The following is a 21092-nucleotide window of genomic DNA, read 5'->3' as shown; positions in this document are numbered from 1 at the left end:
CTGAGCCAAAATCTCATTCTTTGGCCTCGAGTGAGATAAAGGGCTATCCCAAACATATGGCAAGAGAGACATTTAGCGAGTGAAAGGAGCTACAGAGTTTCAGGACAGATCTCCATAAGCTTCTCCTTTTGGGCAAATGGGTTCCTTGGAGCAGTTTTTCTTTAAAAAAAAAATCACAAAAATGTGCAGACAAGAGTTTCCACCTGTAACACCTTGTGGGTATGACACTGTCATGTGCCAGATCGTGTCTGTGCCTCAGTGTCAAGGTGATGTCTGCTCAATGCAGGCCAGAGTGCTAGGACCGGCTGCTGCAACTGCTCCCTGCCTCCGCAATGACCACTGACAATTCCCTCCCTCTTCCCACTTGGACACACAATGATGCTTCTCCATCTGTTCTTTCAAATGTCCCTAAGGGGGACCCTTGATGCCTGACTACTGTATTCGTAGCTGCCCAACAGCAGGCATTGAACAACACCAGGGCCCCGTCTTCATTTGAGGTAATTAACACCTTTCTAAAAGTGTGAATGAAAGCAATTAATATGCTAAGACACACCTGCTCTGGAAAGAGCTAACCAATTATCAACCATAATGTGTGAAAAAGTGATTGGAAGCAGAGGCTGGGTAGGCGACACTCAATTATTCCACCCTGCATGGAAAGACAAGCCACGCGTCCTTCATGGATTAAATGGAGTAAGCCTGCAAGTCGCTGTTCATGTGGCAAAAGGATTTTGGAGCACGGAATATGCCTTATGTTCAGTCAGATCTACTTGGTCACATCTGTTCTGATTGGTAGTAGAGAGGGGGCTTAGTGGCCCAGGGGGCCCGTGCTCTGTTTTAAGCCATGACCACAGACATACTGAGACAAAGCAAGGCTTCAGCAGCACCCGCAGCAGCTGGGCTTTTGGCTGGAGACTCCATAACAGCAGGGCTCCAATGTCATTTCAGGTAAAAGAGGAGGAAGGTTAACATAGGAAGGTGCCTTATGTTGAGTCAGACTATTGGTCCATCAGTTGAGTGCTGTGTACCCTGACTTGCAGCGCCTCTCTAGGATTTCAGACAGGACTCTCTCCTAGCCCTATCTGGAGATACCGAGTATGGAAGCTGGGGCCTTCTACATGCAAGGCAGCTGATCAACCACTGAGCTGTGGCCTTTCCCCAACGAGGATGAGGAGCAGTCATCCTCAGACTGAGCCTTCCATGGGAGCTACAGCTCTCACCCCATCTTCCACGAGAGACACCTCTTCGAATAAAGGGTCCCGGTTTGCTTTAGCCATCATCGACTCTAATAGAATGGGGGAGACCGTGGTTCCACTAGTCAGAGGAGATCCTCTTGCTTCAGTGCACCTGGATCAGTGTATACATCTGGGGCTGGCCCGGAGGGCAATTCGATCTCCCACGTTGAATCCCCGGGCTCATCCCCTGAAGAAGGGGAGTCTGACCCCAGAGTCACAGCTGCTAGCAGTTAGGAGCAAAATTAGAACTCCCCTCCCCAATAGTTTTTCAGGTTATCCATAACGTAAATGCCAATCCCAATGTGAATTGAGCCTGGAGGAGTTTGCCCATTACCTTTCTGGGAAAGGTCACTTGCTGTTCCTGATCACTTCACTGAGGATCCCCTGATAAGCTTCCAAAGGGTTTCAGGGTTCCCTGGAACACAGTTTGAAAAACATTGCTGTATGACAGCCTTTCCCAACTAGTGGGCCACCAGATGTTGTTGGACCACAACTCCCATCAGCCTCAGCCAGCATTGCCAATGGTCAGGAATGATGGGAATTGTGGTCCAACAACATCTGGTGGCCCACTAGTTGGGGAAGGCTGCTCTATGACATCACCAAGGGCTAAGTGCATATGTAAGTTATTACTCTACTAGAAGGGAAAGGAAGACCCTCTCATTGGCCCCAATCTACATCACGACTGGCATCCACATGCTTATTTTTAGCTATTTTGCTTTGACCTTGCTCTTCCTCCAATTGCCCCTCTCATTTTATACTCACAACAACCTTGTGAGGTAGGTTTGGCTGAGTGATAGTGACTGGCCCTGGTCTTAGAGGAATGGGTCACACTGCTTCTGGTAATGTATGAATTGGCCTGTGACATGGAAGTCAGTGTGGGACTAGGCAGAGTCATTCAGCTGTTAAATGTGAACAATGAAGGACCGGCAGGCGGCCTGAACAATGAAGCCAGTCCTCATGTGCTTTGTCAATGAATGATGACCTTTTCTTGTATTCAGAATTTTATTCCTCAATCTGACCATAATTAGCCATTTGGTTGGGGCTTGCTAGCCAGACTCAAGTGTCTCTAGCTCATGGCTGTGTAACCTCATGCCACATGTGGCCCTCCAGGTCTCTCCATCTGGCCCTTGGGACTCCAGACCACACCTCCTCCCCATCCACACACTCTATCCCCAGGCTGCAACCCTCACAGTCCTTGCTTCACACATTCCTTGGGTGTTTTTGCTTGGCTAGAATGTGTCCTTGGACTCTGCTAATGTCTCTTGTTTGCTTGGATGGAGGATAGCGAGAGGTAAAATTTACATTCATTGCTCCTACCACTTTTGTAGCTGACCCCATCCACCACTGGCATGTGGCCCCCAGAAGGTTGCCCAGAAGGAAATCTGGCTCTTGGGCTGGAGAAGGTTCCCCATCCCTTCTGCAGCTCCTTTCTTGGTGGTGATGGCTCCACTTCTTGGCATTCCCGGTCTTGATCTTGCTGCTGGCATTTGGCGGATGAAGGATGCCATCCACACACCACCGTTGTCTGATTCCAGCATTGCTTTCTTTTGCCGGGGACCACATACTGAGACTGTCTGCAGTCAAGAGCTGTAATAATGGAAAAGGGCAAGCGTTCAGATCTTTGTTTGTTCGCTTGCTTGTTTATTACATTTATACCCCACCTGTCTTCCGAGGAGCTCAAGGTGGTGTACAAGCATGGTTCTCCCCATCCTGATTTTATCCTCAGAACAAACCTGTGAGGTAGGTTAGGTTGAGAGGCAGTGACTGGCCCAAGGTCACCCAGTGAGCTTCATAGCTGAGCGGGAATTTGAATCCTTGGTCTCCCAGGTCCCAGCCTGACACTCTAACAACTAAGCAACTTCCAGTCTTTGTGGGTCCTTGGGCACGATGTCTTCGGTGAGCCCATGTAAAAGGGCAAGTATTCAGATCTAACCATGGCAACCCACTGCCCTCTTCCTCTGCGCCCAATCCTCATCCCCACCCAGCGGAAATGGGCAACAGTGATGCTCGCTCAGATGTTTCCTTCCATGTGTTTAGTGAACGTGTTCAGTCTGTATGTCCCTGCCATCTCCACTTTACTGGCTTCTGAATATTTGGTGAAGATCTGAAAGGTCTGAAAATGGGGGTATATGCTCCAATGCGTGGTTCTTTAAAAAAACAAGAAACCACTGCAAAGAGATTTCGCTGATGGTCAGATCAACCCATTCCCCCTCCAGGTGTGGCTAATACAAACACATCAGGGGAGGTGACTAGTGTGTTCACAGCCATAGGCTCCTCTATGCAGTTGGGAGCCCTGAACAACTGGGGTTCCTATCTGTGTGTGCGCGTGCACACGCAATATATATGCATACATACACAGTTTATTTTGCAAATATAACAAAAAACATTAACAAAAAAACCCTCATCCTGACTTAAACATATGTGTTACTATAAGCAGTCCATATGCACTAATAGATATCCAAATGAGATTAACAATGATAAGATATATGTTCAAACAGAAAAAGGGGAGTGAGATCTTCAGACCACTGAGTAGCAAATGCTGGGGGTTTCTCCTTCCGTGTCAATGTCAGGTTGGGGGCCCTCCACAATCGGGATTTTCTTTCTCATGCAGAGGAGCCTACCCTAGACACAACAGTATGCTCACAGACTCTCCCTTCAGTCCTTTGCCGAACTCAAAGAGGGGAAGGGGCAGAGCTGGTGGCCGTGGTGGTGACTACAGCTCTGCTCTTCCATCCAGGCATTCACTGATAGCCAGGGTTGGCCCTGGAGATTTTTGCTGTCTGGGGTGAAGAAGACATGGTCCTCCCCCCTACACTTCCACATTCAGCACCTGACCCAACAGATGAATCTTACTTCACTGCTGGTGACAGGCAGGGATGGACAAATCTGTCAGTTTTACTTTCTTTCTGTTTCTTGTTTATCCAATCTTAAATTCGCATTGCCCCATTTCTATAATATGTGTATGCAGCCAGTGTGGTGTAGTGGTTAGAGTGATGGATTGGGACCTGGGAGACCAGGGTTCAAATCCCCACTCATCCGTGAAGCTCACTCGGCCAGTCACTGTCTTTCAGCCTAACCTACCTCACAGGGTTGTTGTGAGGATAAAATCAGGATGAGGAGAACCATGTTTGGATGCCACCTTGAGCTCCTCAGAGGAAAGGTGGGGTATAAATGTAATGATAGATAAATAAATAAATAAATAAAATATGTTTTCATTTTTAAAAAAAAAAAATCTCCATAAAAATTTGAACACATTTTTGTGTGCATTTATCCTTATAAACATTTTTGTATGCGTTTTTGTCTAGTATGTTATTTTTTTGCAAAAAACACACCCTAATGGAATCCATCTTTGTCCATCATTTTCACCAACGTGCACATTGTTGTGTCCATATTTCACTAATATGCACATTTACATGCACAATAGAACTTCATTGCAAAATTTGGAGAAGTGCACATTTCAAAGAAGAGTTGTGTTTTGGTTCATGCATTGGTTTGCGAAATGCAGATTTGATGTTTGCATTAAAATGTGAAGCAAAAAGATTTCTCTCCCATGCCTAGTGGCAGGATTGCACCCTTCACCACACCTGAGGACAGCAGGCTACCTTAGAGAGTACATGGCAGGCTAGCTCACGGGGAACAGCAGAGGGGCTGTTGCCACTGCCCCACCCTCCAAAGCCTGCTGTCTGAGGGGCCTTATTCACTTTGCTTAATGGTGGGGCCAGCCTTGCATGAAAGCATAGATGGAAAGGTCTGAGAAAGAGCTGCAATTAAGGTTTATTCCAGCCACTGGCAGCCAAGAAATAATCCACTACAAGAAATATTGGCAAGGAGGGAACAGTTGGCTGGGCCAGGGAAGTGATAAATGCCTCCTTGCGAGAGGGAGTGGTCCCTGGCTGTCTGAAGGAGGCAGCAGTGAGACCACTCCTGAAAAAGCCTTCCCTGGACCCAGAGGATTTCAGCAGCTACAGACCAGTGGCAAATGTTCCATATCTCGGCAAGATCTTGGAACGAGTGGTTGCTGACCAGCTCCAGGTGCTATTGGATGAAACTGATTATCTAGATCCATTTCAATCGGGTTTCAGGCCCGGTTTTGGCACTGAGATGGCCTTGGTCACCCTGTTTGATGATCTATATCGGGAGAGAGACAGAGGGAGTGTAACTCTGTTGATTCTCCTTGATCTCTCAGCGGCTTTTGATACCATCGACCATGGTATCCTTTTGGAGAGGCTTGCGGAGTTGGGAGTTGGAGGCACTGCGTGGCAGTGGTTCCGCTCCTACTTGGCAGGCCGTCTCCAGAAGATAGTGCTTGGGGAACATTGCTCGACACCGTGGGTACTCCAATGTGGGGTCCCGCAGGGTTCGGTTTTGTCTCCCATGCTTTTTAACATCTATATGAAGCCGTTGGGTGCGGTCATCAGGAGTTTTGGAGTGCGTTGTCACCAGTACGCTGATGACCCGCAGCTCTACTTCTCCTTTTCATCTTCCTCAGGTGAGGCGGTCAATGTGCTGAACCGTTGCCTGGATGCGACAATGGACTGGATGAGAACTAACAAACTGAGACTCAATCCAGACAAGACTGAGATGCTGTTGGTGGATGGTTTTTCCAATCAGATGGTGGATACATATCCTGTCCTGGATGGGGTTACACTCCCCCTAAAGGAACAGGTTCGTAGTCTGGGAGTCGTTCTAGACTCTTCCCTGTCACTTGAGGCTCATGTAGCCTCTGTGGCACGGAATGCGTTCTACCAACTTCGATTGGTAGCCCAACTACGTCCCTACCTGAGTAAGGAGGATCTTACATCAGTAGTACATGCTCTGGTAACCTCACGTTTGGATTACTGTAATGCGCTCTACGTAGGGCTACCTCTGAAGACGGTTCGGAAGCTACAGCTGGTGCAAAATGCGGCGGCCAGACTGCTAACAAGAACGAAGCGGTCTGACCATATAACACCTGTTTTGGCCCCCTTGCACTGGCTTCCAATACGCTTCCGGGCCAAATTCAAAGTGTTGGTATTAACCTATAAAGCCTTATACGGCGCGGGACCTCGATATCTGTCGGAACGCCTCTCCCGCTATGAACCGGCTCGTACACTACGGTCTGCTACGAAGGCCCTCCTCTGGGTCCAGACTCATAGGGAGGCCCGGAGGGCAGTGACAAGATCAAGGGCATTCTCAGTGGTGGCCCCCGAACTATGGAATAGTCTCCCCGAGGAGGTTCGCCTGGCGCCGACACTATCATCCTTTCGGCGCCAGGTTAAAACCTTTCTCTACTCCGAGGCATTTTAATTTTTTGTTAATGATTGTAATGTTTGTAATTTGATTTTAGCCTTTGCTGTTTTTAGATTGTGAAATTTGATTTTAGACTGATGTTTTTGTATTATATTGTATTTTATTGTATCTATGTTCACCGCCCAGAGAGCTATTGCTAGTCGGGCGGTATATAAGTTTTAAAAATAAATAAATAAATAAATAAATAAATAAATAAATAAATAAATAAATAAATATTGCACTGTACTGGGTTTCGTAGGCTTTTTAACTATCCTTCGGAGCTAGCTTAGTTTGCAATGGCTCCGTTCACTTCTATGGGACAAAGTAATGGGGATGAAATTTGGGACAGTGGGGAGGGGGCAAAATCCAAAATGTACCTCTCATTTGGGTCATCAGAGCTGGTTTGGCTCCCACCTCAATGGCATCTTTGAGGGACCCCTTTATTTCCTCCCATTTAAACGAATGACAGCCTTTTATTTAGAGTGAAATAACATGAACATGCAGAAATGCATTGCAGACCCTTTCCCCAGCAACCCTGAATACAAGGATGGGCAACCTTTTTTGCAATCGGAAGGATACATTCCCCTCTGGGCAACTTTCTGGGGGTCACATGCCAGTGGTGGACGGGGCCAGAGGCAAAAGTGGGCAGAGCAATGAATGTCAATTTCACTTGGGTACAGTAGGCTAGTTCCTACACACATATATATACCCCCTCTGTCCTCCATCCAGGCAAGCAAGAAGCAGCCTCAGTGGGCAAGGCCACATTCTAGCCCGACAAAAATATTGGGGGTATGAATGAAGGCTCATGAGGCCTGGGGAGAGTCTCGAGGGCCAGACAGAGAGGCTTCATTTGGCCCCCAGGCCTAAGGTTCCCAACCACTGCCTGAAGGGGTAACCCTCCCTCCTTCTCACAATAATGGGCCTTCCTAAGCCCTGGGCAGGCAGAGAACATCCCAACTATCCTCATTAAAGAGCCAAACAACCTTTACATTCTGTTGAGTCCCAACTGCCTGTGGCTACTGCTGTTCCCATCATGCATCTTACCTCCCCACCCCGCTCCCCACTCTGACCCATCCATAAAAACGTGTTTGCTAACCTCTTCTGAGCACACAAAAAAGTCCTTTGGCAGCTCAGCCGTGTACCTATCACTTGGTGCTGCCAGATGCAATCTAAATTCATTAGCAAGACACAATAAAATCTGTGTCCCTCTACGCTGCCCATTCACAGGCTGATTTGTGTGGCTAGCATGCCTTCTTTTGTCTGCGCAGAGCGGACAAAGTACACTCTGTACAAATGCAATAATTAGGGCTGCTTTGGCTAACAGATGGGAGAAACTTGTCTTTCCAAGCCATGAATAGCAATGTGGTGGGGGTGGGTTTTTTTTTTCTTTTGGACTGGCAGTAAGCTTCCATTTTTAACAGACTTTATGACTTTTAGTAATTAGTGGGGAAATAGTTGTTATTAACGAAGCCGCATCCGTTATCTGCCCATCTGTGTCCCCATCTTTTCTCATTTCCTGAATCTCTTTGGGTACGGTGACATGAGTCACCCTCACCTCACCCCCGAAGTGCACCACTTTTTTTTACCTCTGCGACTCTGTGCAGTGCTTTGCATGAATAATATGCACACATCCGTCCTTGAAATCAAGTAACTGCATTATGCTCGTTCTTGCCTCTGCCGTTGGTCTCCAAACTCTGTTTTTTTTTACCTTTATCCATTGTCCTCTCTCTAGTGTCTTCCCATACCAGCAAAATGTAGACTGGAAGCTCCTTGGGGCAGGATCCTGTCTTTTTGTACTTTTTTTGGGTAAAATGTTATTATGATTATGATTATATACTGAGCTCCATAATATGTGTGTCATGTCCATTCAGTAATAGAGGCTTATATCTCAGTCTCTCAATAGTGTGAATGAGGTTTTGGGATACATACATATGTGCCATATAAAATGTAAATCATTGGTCTTCAACTGGTGGGTCAGGACCCAGCACTGGGTTGCAGCCTACCCTAAAGTGGATTGCAATAGCAGCACTGCTGCCATACAGACATAACATATTGTTGCACACACCTCAGTCTCCGAATGGTGTGAGGCTTCCAGGGCTTCCTGCACTTACCCAGAGTTTGGTACCTTGGAATCAAGGTCAGTAGGGGCTGTGGTGTCTTTAGGATATATAGTTTTATTTACACATATATACAACCTGAGCATAAGATGGAGGGGATCATAGCATTCACAGTTCAATGGAGCTTGTATCGCCCTCAGGCTTCCAAGGAGGCACCGGAAAGCCATGGCTTGAGATTCATACACAGAGAGCAAGCAAGCCTCTCTGTCTCCTTTTCCAACTTCCAGCTTTTTTCTCATACTGACTCTAAACACAGACAACCTTTTCGCTATCGGACAGATTTCCCAACCTTTGCAACCCCAGATGTTGCTGGACTACAATTCTCATCATTCCTGACCATTGACCATGCTGGTTGGGGCTGATGAATGCTGTAATTCAGCACCATCTGGGGACCTAAAGGTTGGGGAAGGCTGCTATGGGATGAGAGGGCCTCCACCCAGGTCAGTGTGGGGGAGGAGAGCCTCGCTCCTGAAAAAGTTCCTATGGCACACATTGCTGTCCTAGCTAAACCCTTACACATGTTAACTGAAGCCACTTGACAAACTTGGCTGAATCCATTAGCTTAACAAAGGAAACTAGTCTGACCAGTAGGGGTGTAGTCATCCAAGGTCTCAGGGGGTCTTAGACCTCTTACTTTTTTGGGAGCCAGGTCCCAGCAAGATCCCTATGTCTTCAGCATCCTATGAGCTGATCAGCATGAAAGGGGAGAGTGTTAGCCACTGAGAAGAGTCTTCTAACTTGCTTCCTTGTTGTTGCTTGTTGACTGGAGCCAATCAGAGTGAAAGGAGTTCCCATTAGTTTCTACTTCTAAAAGCCAAGTTGTGGAGAGTGTGAATTGCAGAAGAGGAGACAGTACATCCTGATGATAGTGTCCTATCTACATCATCAAGCAGTTGGGTAGCTGCAAGAGATAAACATGTAGAGGTGGAATTCAAGTAATTCATGCAATATCTCTGATAGTGAGAAAACACAGTCAAATGGTGGCTGCGATAAAAAAGCAGAAAGCAGCATCAAGCTTGGCCAGATTGTTCTGTAATCTTAGAAGGTTGTATAATCTTGGAAGAAGGCGTGGCTGTCACCATCATGAAGTGACCCTGCACTTCTGGATTGGCCACTACACTGCTGCTGACCAGTAGAGCAGGCTTCTTCTACTGCAGATCCCAACTTTCAGATACAGGATTACAGGTTTGGAGGGGATCCACAGAAACCTTCAATCCCAACCCCCCCAATCCTATAACATTGTGGTTAAAAGTGAAGTGAGTCCCCAAATGCATGTTTGGGCTACAGGGTGGGCTGCAGAGCTGAAAGGTTTGAAGACTACTGTTTTAAATCACAAGCACCATTACACCTAAAATATTGCCTCATCCTCTGGAGACATTTACTGGCTTTGCAGTTTCAATGATATTGGTGAGCCACCTTGCAAATGTCACGATAGAAATATTTTATTAATAAGCAAACAAACCCATTATGATGAATGTGGAAGCTGGAAGGGAAGCCCTATGTGCAGCACAGTACTTCGCAGTGTGTCCATATGGGAAGGGATGGTATAAAACAGCTGTTCCTGCGATGTGAGCGCCTGACACTTTTGAGGCAGACGCCAAATGAGAAGCCCCCAGATTCAAAAGCTTCCACATAAATGCAGATACATAGTTAGGAAACTATCATGGGAGTGAGCTGCAGCCTGAAAATATCTCTCTGAAAAAGGGAACTGGAAAGGAACTGCCAAGCGTTGCCTTCAAACCAGGGCAAATCCTGCAAACATACAGGAATTAGCCAGCTGCAATGAGAGCGTTTGTGTGCTGCTAATCAAAAGAGATTTTGGCTGAGCACAAGATAGGAGACCAGAGGCAAAGAAGCAAGAGGGAAAAGGAAGCACACTGACTGTGTGTCTGGAGAGAGGCAGGGGACAACCCTTCTGCTTGGGATTGTGTTCATGGTTTCCCCTTCCCATTGTGAAAACTGCACATTTCCTATGGCAGAGACGTATCCCAAATAGGAAGCAGGTTAGTGATCAAAGGGGACTGCATGTAAAAAGCGTTGAGCTTTTAAAACAATGTATTCACATGATGCTACATTGCACCGTGCTTTTCATAAGGGCACATGTTGTGCAGTTAAGGCAAACGGTGGATAATAAGCCTCACACAATGTACAGAAACGTTTTGGTGTGCTTTTGAATGAGGAACAGGATGCACAATCCAACCAACTGTAACCAAATGCACATGCTAATGTGCTTGCAATACATAACAATGATTCAGGCACCTGCACTGATGTATTTATATATACATATTTATATGCCACTTTTGACCCCAACGGGCCCCATAAATCAGCTCACAAATCACAATACTAAGAATCTCGTCATTATCATCATCCAAAATACTAAAATAGCAGCATAAAACTAGACATTCTGGGAGTCACATCTGTTTTGACAATCTTCCTGAAGGCTGAAGGGAAGGGGCTAGAGGAAATTCCAGAGCCTAGGCACCATCACTGAGAAGGTCTCATCTCATGTACTCCCGTGGTGGCACCTCAAACGGATCAAAGCCTCTCCACAAGATCTTAACAGGTAGGTAGAATCATATGGTACCAGGAAGATACTCCAGGACCAAAACTGCATGGGTCTTTACAAGTAACCTTCCTCTTTCAACAAGCCTTTTAAGCACAGACCTTATCCCAGTCTCATCTGTGTTGAATTGCTTTTTAATATGTTGTTAAAGCTTTTTTAAAAAATATGTTTTGTTTTAATATATTTTAAAGTTTGTTTTAGAGTGTTTTTGGTGTTTTTGTTTGCTACCCTGGGCTCCTACTGGGAGAAAGGGCAGGATATAAATCTAAATACATACATACATACAACTAGCACTTTGAATTAGGCTCGGAAATATGCGGGAGGCCAAAGCAGATTGAATAATATTGGAATTGCCTGCTGCAAATAATAGGCCCCTATCAACAGCCTGGCAGTAGCATTCTGAAGCATCTGTACTTTGCAAACTGTAGAGTGCATTCCAATAGATGTAACCAAAGCATATGTGACAGTGGCCAGATCTGCCTTCTCCAGAAAGGACTGTAGTTAGCATGCACCAGCCAAAGCTATGCAAATGCACCTCTGGCTACAATCTGATTCTCAAGAAGCAAGGTTCCAGAAGCATTCCCAGACTGTGAACCTGATACAGTTAACCTCAGTTAACAAAGTTAACAAACTGACCTCAGTTAACAAAGTAGATGCATTCCTGGATATTATGTCTGTAACAGAAACTTTGGTACCAGAGGTAGGAATAACATGGAAAGAATAGGGATAGGTTCCTACACCCGCTCATAGATGGTGGGAGCAGCTTCAACAGGGGCCTTAAAGGGTGCCCACCTGGCACCCTCCAACCCTTCTCCTCCTCTGAATGATATTGGATCCTTCTCTCCCCAGCCCTTTAATGCCCTTTAATGCAAAGCAAACACACAGGCTTCCCAGTTTCACCTAGGGTTGCCAGGATCATGGCCCAAGACTGATCCTGTATCTTTAGGAGAAGAGAAAGTCAGCCAAGTGCAGGTGTTCTTGCAACACTGTAATGAGAAAAAACACAAGGTGGAATTCTCCCTTCTCCCTCCACAACTTTTAAAGATACAGAAGACTTGTTGGTTGCCAGGCCCAGCCTCAAAGAGGTCTTCTGTATCTTTAACAGTTGTGCAGGGGGAAGGGAGAATTCTGCCTTGTGGGTTTTCCCATAACAGTGTTGCAAGAGCACCTGCACTTGGCTGACTTTCTCTTCTCCTAAAGATACAGGATCAGTCTCAGGCCATGAACCTGACAGCCCTAGTTCACCCCAGCAAAGCAAAGGCACAGGGTTATAAGTTTATTGACAGCAAAGCAGACACAGTCTGATTGGCTTCACCTTAAAGCAAAAGCACAGGCTTGAAGGTTTATCCATAGCAAGGCAAAGCTGGTCAGTTTCACCTTTTAAAAAGCCTTTATTAAAAGGAGTTTTGTTCCTAGAGGATTCATTAACTGACGTATTACTGTATTTCAGAGAGAACAGGTTCAGAGGCCATTCCTGGACTGCCTTTCCTACTGACCAAAAGAACTTTTGTCTTGTCTAGATGACTATCAGGTCGTTAGTGCGCATCCAGCCCATCATAGCCTCAGGGTTTTAACTGCCTCACTGGCAACTGATGGGAGAGAGAGAGTCAAGTATCATTTGCACACTGATGATGCCACACTCCTAATCCCTCAAAAAGGTCTCCCAGCAGTTTCATGTTAAACAGAACATGAGACAAGATGGTATTCTGTGGTTCCCCAAAAGCTGAGCACACTAAGAGAAGACACCCAGCACTGCCTTCGGAAAACTGCCTTGCAAGTAGGAATGGAGCCAGCGCAAAACAGTGTCTCCAGGGATGACTGAAACTGTCAATTTCAGTTTCTCATTCTACCAGCCTTAAATTCAGGTTACCATTTTCCCACATCAGTTTGCAATACTAAAAAAACTCATCACAAAAAGTCGTCATCATCATTTTAGTGCCATGTTTCTCCTCCTATAGATGTTTTTGTATGAAATTTACCTAATCTAAATATTTTTTCAAGCACTTTCCCCCAATAAGTTGCCAGTTTGAATGTCATTTTCACTAATTTATACATGTTTATGTATGCTTTCCCTTAACAAATGCATTTCTGTGCACATTGCACAAAAAGCAGTTGGAGCACTGCATCACCAAATCTGGAGAAGTGTGACTTTCTAAGGATAACTGCATTTTAGTTCGTGTCCTGTTTTGGAAAGTAAATCTGCACTAAAAGATGAACTGAATTGACTTCCTCCCCTATTCCTACTCCAGGCCCAACCCAGCAAGGCAGTCCAGAAGGGTATCAGGGTCAATGGTGTTGAAAGCCACTGAGAAGTCCAGTAGAATCAAACATTTTCACATTGCAAAAATTGCACAATTGCGTTTGCAGGTAAGTGTACCAAATATGCAGTGTGGACAATGGCATGATGGAAATCTCAGCAGAACTAAAGTGACAGGTTCTGTACTCCCTGCGAAGCATAAGCCACAGCGGAGAGGCCAGTTGGCTGGCATCCGGGAGCAGCAGCCATTGTCTTTCTTCTTTGTCCTTGAGAATATGTGGGAGCCTGTCAACTTGGCACACAAAGGACACAAAGAGCAACTTGTGTCAGTGGCTGGCTGCCAGAAAGTTTGCAACAGCACCAGCCCTGGTTTTGTACCTGGAGGCGAGAGCCCCTGTTTGGACAGTATTGCTTCTGTTCACTCAAGTAGGCAAATATTTGCATGGTTCAGAAGTGCCTGTATGACATGTGAGACACCGTAGTCTTTGCCAGTTCTGAATGTTTTGCGGCAGAGGTGTACAAAGGTGGCTCACGAGCTGCTTGTGGTGGCTGACTGGGGTGACCATATAAAAAGGGCTCCTGTACCTTATATATCAACATTATCAGCCACATTCACACCATACTTTATTCCATCATTATTCCACTTTAAACAGCCACGGCTTCCCCTAAAGAATCCTAGCTAGTATAGTTTGTGTAGGGTGCTGAGAGTTGTCAGGAGACCCCTCTTCCCTTAACAGAGCTACAATTCTCAGAGTTCTCTAAGAAGAGGGGCTGACTGTTAAACCACTTTGGCAACTGTAACTCTGTGAAGGGAAGAGGGGTCTTGTAATAAGTCTCAGCACCCTTCACAAACTACACTTCCCAGGATTCTTTGGGGCAAGTGACTGTTTGAAGTGAAAAAATAGTGGAATAAATGTATTGGGTGAATGTGCCTCTCTCTCTCTCTCTCTCTCTCTCTCTCTCTCTCTCTCTCTCACTCACTCACTCACTCACTCACTCACACATACTTTTAAGCAAAGGGTTGTTTGCCTTTGGCATATGTATCTTGTCCATAGGTCTATGTACCTATGGCTTCCAGCCCCACCACCCTCTGCCATCCAGAGATCTCCTGCTCCCACAAATGACTCTGCCCTTTCTTGCTTGCTGCCCTTCATGCTTGGAAGTGACTCCCACAACACCAGTGTAGGGGTGGCGGGGGGAGATTCGGTTTGCTTCCCTTTTGAAGGCACATCTGCCTCATTTGCACTTCCCAAAACAATATGCAGACCAAAAGGCAGCCATCCTTCCAAATTTGCACTTCTCTGCGTTCTGTGATGCAGTTCCCCAACCCAATGATGTGTACAAAAAGGCATATCCTATGGGGAAAAGACACACATTTGGGGAAATTGATGGGAAGATGTGTCAACGAGGCAATACTGCAGCACAAAATGTGTGCACAAGGAGAAATGTGCAGTAAAATGCTGATGAATTTCATGAGGACATTAAAAAATGGCAAACTGATGTGGTAATGTGGCAAACTCAATTTAAGATTGGAAAATGAAGAAAAAGTGAAATTGACACATCAATTGAAATGGACATGTCTCTCCCTGTAGCCCTGTGGTGCTTCCTCTCTTACTTCCTTTGAATCTCCCTCGAAACCTCACACTCTTTTGTCAAGCCTGGGACCCAACCCCCTAGTCACTGCAACTGATACTGTAACCGAGCCTAAATAGTGAAGCAATGGCACATTCTTTCGCTCTTTGCCTCTGCTTCCCCTTTCCTTCCTTTCCTCTGTTGTCCCCATCCGGTCAAATTTTGCACACTGACATTGTTATTTACATTCTTAATAATAATACAATTACTATTTTAAATGGAAATGTGTAGAAGAAGGCATTTTAACAAGTGCAGCTTGTCATTCACTACCCCATATATTTCACTCTTTCACCCTCACCCCCTTTTTGTAAGATGCATTTAATATGTATGAGTATATGTGCGTATAGATGCAATAGTGCACATCAGTGCAGTGGGACAAGTGACACTGAATGAAAAGAAATGCAGCAAGGAGGCATTAGTAGCCAGACACAACAGCTGAGAGTTTTCCTGGCATGGAGGCTCAGTGGTCTATTGCAGCTGCTGCAACCTAATCCTTCCTGCCTTACAGCTGTTACAGGCATTTGAACAGGACTGGTGCCAGACATGACTGGGCCCTTGGGCACCAGCCTGTCCTGGGCCTGCGGCGCCCACCTGCATGTCTCAAGGAAGCCCTTGCCACCATCTTAGTTGATGGCAGGCATGCACGCACAGGGCATGCGACATTCACAACAACAGAAGAGGTAGGTGGGGGTGTGGGCTTATTGAAGCCCGCCTGTCTGTATTGGGAGGGATGCCTGGGAGCTCCCTCTCCTTGATCTGCATCAGGGTCAGGAGCTGCTGCTTACGGAATGGGAGCACTACCACAATAAGTAGGGGCCTTTCAGGGGCCCTCAGCCAGGGCCCTACCTGGCCGCCCTCTGGCGCCAGCCCTGCATATGAACCTGCATCTTTACAAAGGTAACAACCCCAGCAACCACTGAGCTATAGCCCTGCCAAGTGGCTAAGCCCTGATTGGAGAAAAAACAGAGGAAGAGGCAGGCCTAACGCTCATGCTTGAAAGAGGTAATGTATGTTGTTAAGGGCATTTCCCCTTCACTCTCCTGAGCTTTTTTTGGTGCTCCCTTCCATTTTCTCTTACCTAAGGGTGTAATCCTAGCAATCTCCATGCAGCAGTAAATCAGTTCAATGGGGCTTACTCCCAAATGGAATAGGAGCCGTAGCCTTTGTTCAGCCGTGGCCCTTCACAATTACAGACAATACCTTTGCATTTAATGCTGTTTCCGTAAGAATAGGCCTCCTTGTTAACGCCAATTGTTGGAGGCCTCTCTGCAGCATGCTAAGGAAACCTGTTTGTGTGCAACTGCACCCCATTGAGTTAGCACAGGGGAAACTTACTGCACCATATACCCTTTGTTAGCACTGGATGAGAACGTTAACTGCTAGTGCCGTCGCTGTTTCTCCCGAAGGCAAACTTTGACCTTTTGCTGCTTCAGTTTCACTGGGAAATGCTTCCTATTTATTTCTCCCCCTTTCAGCCTTGCTGAAGAGTTAGCACAGTTCTGTCATTCCTGACCAGGCAAGATCCCCGACGCCACCCAACAGTACCCGACGGTGGCTGTATCCTGGAGGGACCCAGCATGTGGCATTTCCAACAGCAAGGAAGGATTTTCTGGTGAGATCAACCACAGCTGCTCGCCTGCTTCAGAGTGGTTGTCATGAATGGGGGAGGGAGAGGATTTTATTTCTGTGGCTTACTCCTTTGCATTCAGTCCATTGCCTGCTTTTAAATCCTCTACTGATTTCATTTGGCCTGTGGGTCTGAGTCCCACCTTTCCTCTTTCACCAGATAAAATGGGCAGAGCACATAAAACTATAAGAAAAGCTGAAAGTCCAGATGCTGCTGGGAAGCTTGCAAGTGGAGGCAACAGCCCCTGTATGCGCTTTGTCCCCAACACTTGGTATTCAGAGGTACACTGCCTCTCACTATGGAGGGTCTATTTAACTATTGCAGCCTCTATTTCCACTAATCCCTCTAATTCCAAGTTCTTCAGAAAATGACGCCTACCAGTATTTATTAACGATAAATGTTCTGCCTGATCAATGTATAAGGCCCCCATCTGCACTACACATTTAAAGCAGTATCATTAAACAGTTATGGCTTCCCCTGAAGAATCCTGGGACCTGTAGTTTGTTAAGGCTGCTAAGAGTTGTTAGGAGAGCCCTATTCCCCTCACAAAGCTACAATTCCAAGAATTTCCTGGGAAGAGGGATTAATAGTTAAACCACTCTGGGAATTGTAGCTCTGTGCAGGAAATTGGAGGACTCCTAACACCTCTCAGTGCCCTTAGCAGACTAGTTCTCAGGATTCCTTGGGGGGAAGCCATGACTTTTAAAGTGGTATAATACTGTTTTAAATGTATATTGCAAATAGGGCCGCAGTGATGAGGACTACTTACTTCAGGACACAACCAGAACATTATCCTGTAGACTGAAAGTTTCCTGTGAGGTTCCTTGGATCCAGGACACACTTCTCTCATCCAGTGAGGCTACCAACCTCACAACTACCCATCTTGGAAGAAAGCCCTACATGTATCATTCAAGGGCATTGTGAGGCATCCTTCCCTGGCTCTCCCTGTCAGGTTCCTACCTGCTCGTGGTTACTGCCTGTCTCTAGGCACCACCAGGGACTCCACCAGTCCGGACCGCACTCTCTTATGGTTTACCTATCCGCTCTAGCACAGATCTCAACAGATCCCCCTGCTAGGCAACCACCAGTAACTTCCCAATACTAGTATTCCCAGAGACTCTGAATACTGGTATTGTTATTCTCTTCACCGCTGCCACCATTTGTTACAGTTCCCCTTCAGCCTTGGTCATTACCTTACCCTCCCTTCTGGTCTGTGAAACCCCAGCCAAGGATCAGGCCTTTGGTAAACCAAATTAAGTATTTATTACAGATAACAAAGCTAACAAGATTAACAAGATTTCTTCTTAAGGCACATAAGCATATGGTTTTACTCAATACTAATCCGAACTCCACCTCCCTCCTTCTCCACTCTCTCCTGGCAAACAACTCTCTCAAACCCCACCAAGCAATCCACTCTTTCTCTTCTCCCCCCCGATTCCACTCTCACTCTTCCTTTTATACATTCAGCCATTTTAAACACTCAGCCAATTATCTCGCATTCTACTGCCCATTCACTCCCCCTCCTCTTTCACTCCACTTACCATGTATCTTCTAAAACAACAACACTTACCATATATACATTAATATAGGAACATCACATTTCCCCCCCCCCCTTAAACAACAGCAGAGTATTATTCCTGTTCCAGGATTTATACGTCGCGTTAACAAATAAAAGTCTCTATGGGGAAAATGTCTTTCTTTGTTCCTCTGTCTGGTCACATCACTGCAGTCCCAGCCACTTGCCTGGAAAGTCCATCGGCCAGTACATTGTCCTTGCCTTTTATGAACTGGAAGTCCATTTGATAGTCCTGTAGGGCCCAGGACCACCTCTGCAGCATAGTGTTATGGTTTTTCATAGTCTGCAACCATAACAAGGCCCGATGATCCGTAGTCACTGTGAATCTTCGTCCCCACACGTATGGGCGCAACTTGTTCAGTCCCCACACGACCGCTAGGCACTCCTTCTGGACCGACAAATAGTTTTTCTCCCTCGGCGTCAGCTTGCGACTCAGGTACGCCACTGGATGTCTGGTGCCTTCTCTCTCCTGTAGCAAGACGACTCCCAGCACCAGGTCCGACGCATCTGTAGCCACGATGAATGGTTTCTCATAGTCTGGTGCTATTAATATGGGTCCTTGGCACAAGGCTTGCTTCAGTAGATCAAAAGCCTTCTGACATTCATCCGTCCATACCACACGCTCAGAACACTTCTTCTCTGTTAATTCATGCAAGGGGGTTGCTATTTCCCCAAAATTTCTCACAAACTTCCTATAAAATCCAGCCACACCCAGAAATGCCCTTACTTGTTTTTTGGTTAAGGGGATCGGCCACGCTTGTATTGCCTCCACCTTGCTCCATAAGGAGGTGATTTTCCCACTCCCCACCTTATGTCCCAAATAGATTAGTCCAAACTGGCATTTCTTAGCTTTTATTGTGAGGCCTGCTTTTCTTAAGGCCTCCAATACTGTTGTCAGGTGTTGGACATGCTCAGGCACCAACTTGCTAAAAATGGCCAAATCATCGATATAGGCCACTGCAAAATCTGACATGCCTCGCAACACAGTATTGATTAGCCTCTGAAATGAACTTGGTGAGTTCCTTAGTCCCATGGGTAAAGTCACAAACTCATATAACCCATCTGGTGTACTGAAGGCAGTTTTGGCTCTGGATTGCTCATCTAGTTCCATTTGCCAAAATCCTTTACAGAGATCTAGTGAAGAGATAATGGTTGCTGCCCCCAATAACTCTAACATTGCGTCTACCCTAGGCATAGGATACGCATCTGGGACAGTAATTTTATTGATTAGCCGATAATCAATGCAAAACCTTGTCGTTCCATCTTTTTTCGGAACCAGGACAATACTTGAGGCCCAGGGACTGATGGATTCCCTGATCACTCCTAATTCCAGCATATCTTCCACCTCCTTTTTGATCTCATTCAAAACTTTCCCATTCACACGGTACGGAACATATCTGATTGGGGCATGATCTCCAGTATCAATGGAATGTATAACTATACTGGTTCGGCCAGGTTTGTTGCTAAAGAGATTCCTATAGGTTTTCAAAACTCTCAGAATCTCTTCTTTTACTTCCTCCTCTACCTCCTCTGACCATTCCACTTGATCTACCCCTCCTTTGTCTTTGCTTTCCTGTACCAAATCTGGAAGTCCAGGCCCACTTCCCTCAGGGAATAAGGTAACTTGCAACACCTTTGCATCCCTGGTATGGTAAGGCTTTAACATATTTACATGAACCACTTTGCTTTTGTTTAATTGGTCTGTGGTGATTACATATGTCACTGTGTCAAGCCTTTCTCTGATGGTATATGGTCCTTCCCAGTTAGCCTGTAATTTGTCATGTTTCCTGGGTATGAACGCCATAACCATATCTCCCACATCATACACACGTTCTCTGGCTGTTCTGTCATACCAGTAACTTTGCTTCTCCTGTGCATGACTCAAATTCTCTTTCACCACTTCCATCATTTGTTTCACTGGTTCACATTCACCCTTTCTCTCAGCAGGCATCCACAGTCTATATAAAATCCCATTCTCGCACACAACTTGATTCCTCAGTTTGTCAGTGAAAGGAATCTGTTGGGTCAGAGCTTGTTCCTTTATCTGCTTCAAACTTATATCTTTATGCAGCTCTTCCCTGAATTGATCTGCTTCTTTCCCAGAGACCACTTGATACAATTTGTCTCCTTCAGCAGGCCTGCTAGTGGTTGCTATGGTGACCTGAGGCTGGTTAACAGATTCCACCCTGTTTGTTTCAGCCCCCCTTAATATGGCTTCTTTTTCTCTGCCAATTTGCTGTCTGGTCACTACATAGATCTTTCCTTGGGCGCCCATTACATCCCTTCCCAGTATTACTGGTTCTTGTTGCTGGGCATTAATGCCTACTTTATATCGGCCCTCTCGGCCTCTCCAAGTCATATCCACCAGGGCCACAGGCAAACTTTCTGGTTGACTCCTTGGATAGTCACAGTTTCCTGAGGTAATATTACCTCAGATTTTATTAAATCTGGCCTCAGTAATGTCTGAGCGGCACCAGTATCAAGCAATGCCCAATAATTTGCCCCTTGTACACTCACTTCCTCTCTCAGACTTGAATCAAGGTCTGTTACTTCTGTCCAGTTTATCTGGCAGAACTGAACCTTTTTCGCTGTTTCTAAAGCCTTGGGCTCTGTTTTCACTGTCCTTGTCTGAGCAGGATTACTAATGGGGTTGGCAACCTCACATTGAAAATGTAGGTGCCCCGGTCTACCACATTTGTAGCATAATTTCTCCTCACTTTTAGGGTACACAGATCCACTCTGGGGTGTCCTGTGCCCTTCAGATTGTAATGGAGGACTCACTCGCTGTGGTACCACATCCCTTCTGCAAGCACTATATGG

General features: G+C 46.0%; 1 long non-coding RNA gene across 4 annotated transcripts in view; it reads left to right on the top strand.

The window, feature by feature from the left end:
* The window catches only part of LOC133381945 (uncharacterized), a 66025-nt gene that overhangs the window by 33088 nt on the left and 11845 nt on the right, over positions 1-21092 (top strand). For 2 of the 4 annotated variants that reach the window (XR_009761774.1, XR_009761762.1), the window contains exons 2-3: positions 13430-13547; positions 16545-16681. This is a non-coding gene — a long non-coding RNA (uncharacterized LOC133381945). Of the gene's footprint in view, positions 1-13429; positions 13548-15676; positions 15750-16544; positions 16682-21092 lie in introns of those variants that run through there. The other 2 variants (XR_009761771.1, XR_009761766.1) reach the window with 2 other exon arrangements.

This window comes from Rhineura floridana, chromosome 1 (genome assembly GCF_030035675.1).
Source record: "Rhineura floridana isolate rRhiFlo1 chromosome 1, rRhiFlo1.hap2, whole genome shotgun sequence".
Taxonomy (NCBI): domain Eukaryota; kingdom Metazoa; phylum Chordata; class Lepidosauria; order Squamata; family Rhineuridae; genus Rhineura; species Rhineura floridana.
Note: the sequence above shows the minus strand (reverse complement) of the source record. Positions and strands in the feature narration are given on the sequence as shown.